This window comes from Hordeum vulgare, chromosome 4H (genome assembly GCF_904849725.1).
Source record: "Hordeum vulgare subsp. vulgare chromosome 4H, MorexV3_pseudomolecules_assembly, whole genome shotgun sequence".
Classification (NCBI taxonomy): domain Eukaryota; kingdom Viridiplantae; phylum Streptophyta; class Magnoliopsida; order Poales; family Poaceae; genus Hordeum; species Hordeum vulgare.
In genome coordinates, this window is record NC_058521.1 from 569,499,390 (window position 1) to 569,510,742 (window position 11,353).

The following is an 11,353-nucleotide window of genomic DNA, read 5'->3' on the forward strand; positions in this document are numbered from 1 at the left end:
GCACCCTCTGGGACACATGGCTCGGGGACGAGCACGACGTGCGTCGTGCCTCGTACTTCGTCGGAACGGTCGCGGGGCCACGGCGGGCACGGGAGGTGCGCGGGCGTACGCGGGTGCACGGCATCACGCCCACGTTGTCGCCTTCGCCGTCTCCATCACCACCTCCACCTCCTCGCATGACGGAGGAGGAGGCCCGGCTCATTCAGCGCGTCATGGAGGACTCCATGGCGACGCATGATGAGCGTCAATGGCCGGGCCTGAACCGCGCCATGGCCCTCTGTGCGGCCCACGATGTCGCCATCCCCGAGCCGATGGAGGAGGAGGAGGTGGTCGCGTTCCCGTCGGAGCTCGTTGGCGCGTTGTGGGGCTGGTCCTGCACCGCGCCGAAGATGGCGCAGGCAGTGGGGGCCGTGAACTCGTGCCCCACGCCGCCGCGGTCATCGGAGCGGGAGGCCTCGCCATGGGAGGAGGTGTTGTAGGCCAGCTTCCAACACGCCCCCCGCACCAGGGACCGCCGGCCCACCTCTGGACGTCGCCGCCCTACATCGACCTCGTTAGCGACGGCGACGACGACGACACCGGCGACCAGTGAAGACGGCGATGGCAACGACGGGCAGGCTACTTTTTTTATGTTAATTATTATGTCGAAAACTGGGCCGTTTTGTGGCCGTGAAAACTGGGCCTTTATTAATGTGAATCTTATTAATGTTTTAAGCTTTTAGACCGGGTTTATTTATTTTTAGTTGAGTTTTTCTTTTTTTTAAATCAAGTTCGACGCGGACATAATTTGGGGTGCGGCCGCGCGCTGGACGCACGCACGACCCAACGTACAGAGCCGGACATGGACGAATCTATTACCGTCTCAAACGGATAAAATCCGACCAAATCGAACGTCCGTTTAGGATCGTGAGGTGAAGTTGGTCTCAGGAAGTTGGGGTCGGCCGGCTTCCACATTTGCTCGTACCAGAAGCTGGCGCTTCAGCCCAACCTGCTGCCAAAGAAATACGTTTGGTTCATCTTGTACTCCCTCCGTTTTTTAGTTATTTTAATAAAAAACTACATACAAAATAAAATAAATAAATTTATATTTTAATATATTTATATACATTTATATATGGTTTTCTAGTGAAAAATGTAAAAAGATTTATATGTAAAAACGGATGGAGTAGCTTTTTGCAGCGGTCGCAAAAGCTATACGAAACACGGCCTAAATGCAGTCTCTGTCCGACGGATAGTCCAAGGTACCAGCATCTCTGTAATTCCTCCATTTCACAGAACCATGCCATTAGTTTACAGCGAACATGCATTTTATTTTACTTTTTTATGGAGAAAAGTGCACACTTAATTTAAACATGGCATAGGATGTCTGTTAATGCGTAGATTTGATTTCCTCTGCCTTCTACTCCCTCCGTCTAAAATAAGTGTAGTTGATCTACATAAAATTTGTACTAACTTAGTACAAATTTTATGACATTTATTTTGAAACGGAGGAAGTATTCATTTACGAGTTGAGTTGTCCAACGGCAATACTGTATTGCTATTAAAACCTTTTGAGGAAGATAATATAGGACAGGACCTGTTTTTGTTTCATTGATATTGCAGCTGCCAACAAGGATGTTGCCTGGTTATTCGTGTTACCGGCCTATTTACCACCATGCAACAATGGTGGTGTTGGTTGCATACTTTATCTACAAAACTGAGAGGGTGCTGGGATTCAAGGGACTCAAACTAGTTTGACTAAAAAAAAGTCTCTTTAAGAGGCTAAAGCTCCAAACACCCCTGACTAAAGAGAGACTAAAACTAGTCTTGAGGCTAAAAAAAAATTAGTGAGGGGTACCCCTACTAAAATATGGATTAGTCCTCTCTCTCCTCATTTAACTCCTCTCCTTTAACACATGCGAGTTCTGGATTGGAGGGTTTGGAGGATAATAAATGCTCATTAACTTGATTTTAGTCTCTTTAGTATTTGGATCCAAACATGGGTGAGGCTAGCAAGTTTTAGTCGCACCACTTATAGTCATGGGACTAAAACGTATCCAAGCACCCTCTAACCCCGCTTATATCTGCAAAGCATTTGGGCTTAGCGTGCCTAAATTAGAACATCCGAGCTACATCGGCTACATTTGTCGACACTACAAAAACACGCATTCTCTCCCTATATATATCCCTTAATAATAAAGCGTTGATCGCTTCTGTCGTACGTTGTCGGCAGTTTTGCACAAACCCCCCTCCGTTTCTAGGTATTCAACCGGCAGTCCCTATGTAAGTGGATCTGGAAAAAAAACGTTTCGAGTTTACAAAATAACCCTTGCGTAATGTAATAATTCCGCCCACGCTCCTTATCCAGTGGCAGAGAAGGTCGACCCTAATCTCCGTCGGAGCTCCGCACCGTCGCCGCACGCCCACTCCACCTTGCTGCCGGCGATCGCAGCACCGCGCCAGGCCAGGCCTCCGCCTTCCTCTCGCGTTGTTTTCCCTCTCTTTCATTCTCCTCTCTCCCTCACTCGGTCTCCCTCTTCCCTGCTGCGAGGTTGCCGCCATGGGAGCCCGAGCTCAAAGCTCCGCCGTCGGCCACCTCGCCCCGTCTCTGGCCAGATCCGAGCTGGAGCCGCTCGGATCTGATGACCCCAACCCGGATCCAGCTCGCCCCAGCCTTCTTCGGCCTTGCCTCGCACCGCAGCCGTCGCCGCTGCCCCCGGCCTCGAGCTCCTCCATCATCGGATATGTCCTTTTCCTTCCTCGCAAATCTCTCTTGTTAAAAGCTTCCAATGTCTGCCTTTTGAGGCTCGCGACATCTTTCTGAATGTAAATAGCCAAACAGAAAACATTAGAAGGCAAGTTAAAAGCAATGCTTCTTCCAATGAATATATTATAAGTAGTTAATAGTTATCATTTTAATACAAATTGCTACTGCCTCTTCATTTTATTCTTATTATCTCTGTATATTATTTGCGTAAGTTCAGTGTAGTAAGTGTTGGTTGACATGCTATATTCTGACCTTGTATGTCCCAAGATTTGTACCGAGTAAAGATTAGACGAAGCAACTTGGGGCAAGCTTAGAAAAGTCAGAAGCATCTTCTGAACTTCACTGTTCTGATACAAGTTTTGGAACAATGCAGGTTTAAGAATGTTATTCTAAATGTATAATAAAGCTCAAGACGACAAGGTAACTAACTGCATCTTTGTACAAAACTGCAACCAAATGCTGGTAACCTTCACGGAATAATCAAGTTCGTGTGTAAATTTGTTAAGAACTTCACAGAACAAGAATGGCTTATCCTTTTTTAGAAGTGATGATATGCGCTCTATGTTAAACATTGTATAGTTAGGATACGGTGGTGTATAAACCGTGTCCAACTCTTTGTAAACCGGTAGGTCTAGAGATAAGATCCCATGGTTGTTAGATTACTTGGAGATCAATCCTAGACCTAACCAACTTGTGTATCTCTGGCGTTGTGCCCCCATATAACATGAACGCGTCCCTGCAGCCATTGCATACGCTTAACCTACGCTTTTTACATGGTATACAGAGCTAGTACTTCCAATACATCTAGCCGCCGCCATGTCTACCTCCTCCTTTGCGATCACCATGGCCTCTCCCTCCATCGCCTCTCTCGGCCACACCATCACAGAGAAGTTAACAAGAGAGAACTTTCTTGTATGGAGAGCCCAAGTCCTGCCGCACATCCGTGCCGCCGGTATGATGGGATTCCTTGATGGATCAAACAAGGAACCCAGCGCCGAGCTCCTTCTGGAAAAAGAAGCTGCCGGCAAGAAGGAGATCGTCGCTACTCCCAACCCCGAACATGCCGTTTGGGTGACCCAGGACCAGCAGGTACTAACTTTTTTGCTGGCATCCCTCTCTCGCGATGTACTAATGCAGGTCAGTAACTGCGAGACTGTTGCCGAGGCGTGGAAGGAGCTTCTTCAGAGCTTCTCATCGCAGTCGAGGGCGCGCATCATCCAACTCCGCTCATAGATCGCCTCCACTCGCAAAGGTGATCTCTCCGCCGCAGCTTACTTCACCAGGATGAAGGGGCTCGCTGATGAACTTGCTGTTGCTGGAAAACCCCTTGATGAGGACGACGTGGTGTCGCACATCCTCCAAGGGCTGATGCATGAACCCTAGTACAACGGGTTCGTTTTTGCTATCTCAACCCGCACCATCACTGATCAACCGAACGGTCTTGGAGAGCTGTACTCCCTCCTGCTTGCTGCAGAGGGACGGATCACTACCCAGACTACCTCCTACATGGCCAATATGGCTGCTAAGGGAGGTGGCCGGGGTGGCTACGGTCGTTCTGGGAATGGCAATGGTGGTCCCCGTGGCTTCAACAACAACAACATGGGTGGCCACTTCTTCGACAACTCGGGCAATGGTGGCGGGCGTGGCGACTGTGGTGGTGACCGCGGCAACAACAACCGGGAGAATTGCCAGATCTGCAAAGAGAGCGGGCACGGTGCGTGGCGTTGTAAAAAACGCTTCGATCACAACTTCAACAACAATGTGCGTAACCCGGCTGGCAGTGGAGGTGGGGGTGGAAACAAATCTGCCAATGCTGCCCAAACTTCGGGGTCCTATGGAGTGGATACCAACTGATATGTGGACACTGGCACGACAGATCATGTCACCGGTGAGCTTGAGAAGCTAGCTGTTCGGGATCGCTACACCGGGACGGATCAAATCTACACTGCAAATGGTCAAGGTATGGACATTGCTCATATTGGTCACTCTGTTTTGTCTACTTCCCATGGTTCACTACACTTAAACAATATCCTCCATGCACCTCTAGCTGACAAAAGTCTTCTCTCTGCTCACAAACTTATCAATGATAATTATGCCTTTCTTGAAGTTTACCCTGAAATTGTTTTTGTCAAGGATCGGGACACTCGGAGAACAATCCTTCAAAGCAAGAGTAAAAACGCCTGTTTCCAATTTCTGGTCGCCATGATCCTCCACATCGACAAGCACTTGGTGTGACCAAACCCTCCACTTCAAGATGGCATAAGCGTCTAGGGCATCCGATTTTGCCGGTTGTCCAGAAAATTCTTAGAGATTTCTGTCTTCCTGTGTCCAATAAAAAGGATCACTTGTTAGTTTGTGATTCATGTCAAATGGCCAAGAGCCACCAACTCCCTTATACTCGTTCCACTAGTGAGTTCAAAGCTCCTTTAGAGCTTGTTTTTTCTGATGTGTGGGGGCCTGGACCCCTTTCTGTAGGAAAGCAAAAGTACTATGTTAGCTTCATTGATGATTTCAGCAAGTTTACCTGGATTTATTTACTCAAGCATAAATCTGATGTGTTTGCCAAGTTTCATCTTTTCCAGCAACACGTTGAGCGTCTCTTTGATCGAAAGATTCTTGCTATGCAAACAGATTGGGGTGGTGAATACCAAAAACTCAATGTGTTTTTTGAAAATATTGGCATCACCCACCATGTCTCCTGCCCCCATGCTCATCAACAGAACGGCTCTGCTGAAAGAAAACATCGCCACATTGTAGAAGTTGGGTTATCCCTCCTTGCCCATGCTTTTATGCCCCTCAAGTTTTGGGATGAAGCTTTTCTTACCGCTGTCTACCTTATTAATCGCACACCTAGTAGGGTCATCCATAACCAATCCCCTCTTGAGCGTCTTTTTCATACAAAACCCAACTACACCTTTTTACGCATTTTTGGGTGTGCTGTCTGGCCCAACTTACGTCCCTTCAACAAACACAAGCTTGAGTTTCGCTCCAAACAATGTGTCTTCCTAGGGTACAACACAATGCACAAAGGGTATAAGTGCCTTGATGTTACTTCTGGTCGAGTCTACATCTCTCGTGACGTAGTATTTGATGAGCAAGTTTTCCCTTTGGCTACACTCCATCCTAATGTCGGTGCACAACTTCGTAAAGAGCTTGCTTTACTTCCCTCCCACCTCCTCCCATCACCACAATTCCTTGCTAGGGGGGTAGATACTGCTGATGACCACATGACAATGTCTCATACTACTAACCCTGATGATCCGTCAGATTCTAGTGTGCAGGAAGATTTTGCAGGAAACAGCGCAACAGGGCGTGATTTTATGCTCTCAGCAGATCCCGGTGCCTCCACAGAAGATCCCGCCTCGGAATCAGTTCCAGATCCGGGCCAGCCTGCGCCTGATTCCGTTCCGGCCTCGGGGGCCGCAACTCCTGGCGCTAACGCTGCCAGCAGATCCTCCCACGGTCGGGGGTCACCACCCGAGACAGCCGGTCATTTTTCGGCAGGGCCAGGCGGGCCCCCTCCCGGTCGGCCGAACGCGGCGCGTGATTCGGCGGTTCCCGCGTCGCCCCAGCCCCCGCGTGGCTCAGGCGCTCCAGCGACGGTTTCCGCATCGCCTATGCCCCCACGTGGCTAAGCCGCTCCCGCGTCGCCAGCAGCCTCTGCATGTGCGCCTCGGGATCGCCTCCTGTCTGCTGCACACCCCGCCATGCCTGTCGGGTCGTCCGACACACATGCAGCCGACGATACTGCCGGCTCGGGTGTTTCACGTTCGCTACAGGACTCCTTCGACGAATCCCCTGTCTCGCCTACAGTACCGCGCCTTCCGCAACAGCTTGCTCGTCCTACACCTCCTCCGCCTGCTCGAGCGCACACACGTGCCCAGGGAGGTATTCTCAAACCTAAGGTATATACTGATGGCTGTGTACGCTGGGGCTCGTTCTGTTCCATAGGTGAACCACAAAGCCTTGCTGAAGCTCTTGGTGATACCCGATGGAAAGCTGCTATGGATGAGGAATTTGCTGCTCTCATCAAGAACCAGACATGGCGTCTTGTTCCTCCTGCTGCAGGCCGGAATATCATTGACTGTAAACGGGTCTATAAAGTAAAAAAGAAAATTTGATGGCACTATAGACAGGTATAAGGCACGTCTTGTTGCTAAGGGTTTTAAGCAACGCTATGGCTTGGATTACGAGGATACGTTTAGCCCTGTTGTCAAGGCTGCCACTATCAGGTTAATTCTGTCAATTGCTGTATCTCGTAATTGGTGCATGCGACAGCTAGATGTGAAGAATGCGTTCTTGCATGGCGTTCTGGAAGAGGAAGTATTTATGCGGCAACCTCCAGGGTATGAGCATCCTCACTCACCTCGCTATGTTTGCAAACTTGATAAAGCATTGTATGGTCTGAAACAAGCACCTAGAGCCTGGTATTCTCGTTTGTCCTTCAAGTTGCAATCCCTAGGGTTTGTTCCATCCAAGGGGGATACATCACTCTTCTTTTATCATAAGCATGGAGTAACTATTTTTATGCTGATCTATGTTGATGATATAGTTGTTACTAGCTCATCAAGTCAAGCAGTTGAAGCTCTTCTTAAGGACTTGAGAAAAGATTTTGCTCTCAAAGACCTAGGTGATCTACACTTCTTCCTTGGCATTGAGGTTAAAAAGGTACCCAGTGGGATCATGCTGTCACAAGGAAAGTATGTGCAGGAAATACTCCAGAGAATAGGTATGAAAGGGTGCAAACCTTCTTCTACACCTTTATCTACATCTGAAAAATTATCTGTCCATGATGGGGAAATACTTGGAGCAGAAGACTCCACCAAATATAGAAGTATTGTAGGAGCATTGCAGTATTTGACGTTAACTAGACCAGATATCTCTTATTCAGTAAATAAGGTATGTCAGTTCTTGCATGCTCCTAGTACTACACACTGGACAGCGGTAAAGAGGTTACTGAGGTATTTGCAAGGGACAAGGAGTCATGGACTCAAGATCAGTAAGTCAGATTCAATGCTTGTAAGTGCTTTTTCTGATGCAGATTGAGCAGGATGCCCAGATGATAGAAGGTCTACAGGAGGCTTTGCAGTATTTCTTAGAGGAAATCTAGTATCATGGAGTGCTCGTAAACAACCCACGGTCTCTAGGTCGAGCACCGAAGCAGAATATAAAGCTCTAGCCAATGCCACTGCCGAAGTTATTTCGGTTCAGAACATGTTGAATGAACTTGGGATACGTCATCCAAAGGCAGCCTCCCTTTGGTGTGATAATCTTGGTGCTACATACTTAGCTGCTAATCCAGTTTTTCATGCCAGGACTAAGAATATTGAGATTGACTATCACTTTGTTCGAGAACGTGTTGCTCACAAGCTGCTGAATATTAAGTTTATACCTACAGGTGATCAAGTTGCTGATGGCTTTACTAAACCGCTTACTCTTAGGCAGTTAGAAGCATTTCGACACAATCTCAACTTAGATAGTTGTGATTGAGGGGGAGTGTTAAACATTGTATAGTTAGGATACGGTCGTGTATAAACCGTGTCCAACTCTTTGTAAACCGGTAGGTCTAGAGATAAGATCCCATGGTTGTTAGATTACTTGGAGATCAATCCTAGACCTAACCAACTTGTGTATCTCTGGCGTTGTGCCCCCATATAACATGAACGCGTCCGTGCAGCCATTGCATACGCTTAACCTACGCTTTTTACACTCTATTCTAAAATCTGTTAACTTGTTGCACTAAAGATATCATCATCTACTGCCATTTGCTTCTTAGTTCTTCAGAACTTCGTTAGGGATATGCTCTGGTTTACGTAATTTTGCCTTCGAGTTAAAATTCATATATACTACTCCCTCCGTCCCAAAATAAGCGATTCAAAAATGACTCGACTTTGCACTAACTTTAGTACAAAGTTGAGTCACTTTTGAGTCACTTATTTTGGGACGAAGGGAGTATATACTTAGGCGTAGCTCTCTTTTTCTGCATGAACATTTATATTTGGACTTGTTATGAAATAAGCTGGAAATTGATTGGCACCCCTTAAATTATCCAAAAGCATTCTATTCTTCTTAATTATGCACGTAACTCTCGTGCATGGTCTTAGATTGTTCTACCGGAAGCATACGAGCCAATCAATAGGAGCCATAGGCATCTTAAACAATTAACTTTTATCTCAAACTGTACATATTTCATTTAGTCCTTGATGTACTCATAACTGTCATAATTTTTTTAATTATTCTACTTTAATTACCATGGAACGTGGAAACATTGAGCCTTAGACATGCAGTAATCAGATCTAATAGCACTGGTTTTGTTGACTATTTAAACCAAAATCATTCGTCAACTTTGATCAAAAATCTTATCCCAATACTTTTGATACTGTACTTCGATTTTGACAACAAAAAGTGTTTCAACTTGCCATGTGGAAAATCAAGGAAGAGCATATCCATGTTTACTTATTAGTTTGTTTTCTGATAATGATATGGGATTTAGAAACTAAAAAATTATTTTAAACCAAAATTATTTGAAAAAATTGATTTTATATGGTTGTTTGACTGATTGCAATGTTGTTTCAGTGGTAGTTATTTCCAACTGTCTAAGTATATATATATATATATATATATATATATATATTTATTTATTTACACCCGGTGCAACGCACGGACCCTTTTGCTTATATAATAAAACACGGAGTGTTTCTATCGTCCGTCGTGATCATTTTGCAAAAAACACCCTGTCATTTTTGTTAATCAACCCGTAGTTCATCTTTAAGTGAGCCCGAACCGTTATTTTCGTATTTTACACAAAACCCCCTGATATTAACGCTAAATAACCCACAGTCCATCTTTTAGGCACAACAAATCGTTTTATATACTTTTGCGTAAACCCCCCCGACATATGTGTTAATAACCCCGGAGTCTATTCAGAATAAATATGTATTTTCAAATAACAATATATTTTAAACCGTAAATCTAATTTAAACATGTTACATATGAAATTTGATCAGAAAAATGTGTAGAGTTTGAATATATTGTTATTTTACATGTTAAATAATTTTAATAATCCGGAGTCTATTCAGAATAAATATGTAATTTCAAATAACAATATTTTGTAAACCATAAATCCAATTTAAACATGTTATATATCAAATTTGATTAAAAAATGTGTAGAGTTTGAGTATGTTGTCATTTTATATTTTTGAAATACTATATAGGGTACAATGTAAATCAATATATTAAAAATCTTTACTACCCGTTGCTCATATAGGCCCATGTCAAATCTTAATCAACATAATTATTGTCCCGATTCATTGGTATTGGACATGCAGCGGGCATATTTTTTATATGATACTCCCTCCGCCCCGAAATATCTGTCGCAACTGGTCATTTTGCAGAAACAACCTCGCTTTTTTCCGTATTCAACCCGCACTCCTGACTCGTCTCTGTCACTCAGCTCCCCGCATTCACTCTCCTCACCCCTCTCAGCTATCGCCTCGCCGTCGCCCTCACCAGCCGTCGGGCTCCTCTCAGCTACCCCTCTCCCCTCACCTCTCCATCGCCGGCCGACGTCCTCCTCTCAGATCTCGCCTCTCCCCTTGCCTCTCCGCCACATCGCAGCTGGTAATTTTGCTTCTGTGTTCCACCAAAAATGGAACCTTTTGTTCCAAGCCGGCGACGAATCGCCGGATCTGGCGTCAGCGAGACGGGATCTTCTTCGCGCTGCCGCACGACGACAAGCTGGAGGCGTGGGCGCGGCCCTTCCTGCGCCAGCTGAGCTCCAGCGACGGCGGCAGCGCGCTGGCACCGGCGGCGCGCCACCCGGAGGAGTGAGAGTGCGGAGGCGGCACCGGCACCGGCAGGCGGGGGTCGAGGAGGTGGTCGAGGAAGAAGGCGCGGGCGAGGGGCCACTGGCGCGGCTGCGGCGACGGCGGGTTCTGCTGGGCGCCGGAGGATGCCGCGGTGGTCGTCGGTCGGGAGGAAGCGGGTGATGGTGGTGGTGGACCAGAGCTACGGGGCCAAGCACGCCATGATGTGGGCGCTCACCCACGTCAACAACCGGGGGTACTTCCTCACGCTGCTCCACGTCTTGCCGCACGGCAGCGGCGCCCGCGGGGAGGACGCCTCCGCGCTCGCCAACTCCCTAGGCTCCCTGTGCAAGGCCTGCAAGCCCGAGGTCGTGCCTCTGCTCCCTTCCCTTCTGCAAGTCACCTTCTTTTCTTTCATCTGCACTGCACTGCTCTCGTTTTGGTCAAATACTCCATTAGTGTTATGCAGAATGCAGTAACTTAAGTTGCTTTACATTTCATTATTGCAATGGCATTAGTTTGTAATGGTTGTGGTTTTATTCTTGTTGCTACTTCGGCGCTGCCGGGTGCATTTCTCTTAGATGTAAGCGCTGCCGTTTGAAGTTTCAGTCATTCAGCAGGAAATGAATTTTGCAACATATGCACAGGTCGATATTATTTGCTGCATTGACATGATCTTTTGGGATTTATTTTAATGGAGCACTGATAAGCTTGTGCTGGAAGACAGTGATAATCTTTACTTAAGAGTTTACTGAAACTGTTGTATTCTGCAACTGCTGCTAATCTTCAGTTAGGAGTTTAC

The 11,353-nt window shown here is 46.7% G+C and overlaps 1 pseudogene; it reads left to right on the forward strand.

The window, feature by feature from the left end:
- Positions 1-10,017: 10,017 nt before the first annotated feature.
- On the forward strand, positions 10,018-11,030 carry LOC123450783 (annotated as a pseudogene).
- The last annotated feature ends 323 nt before the right edge of the window (positions 11,031-11,353 follow it).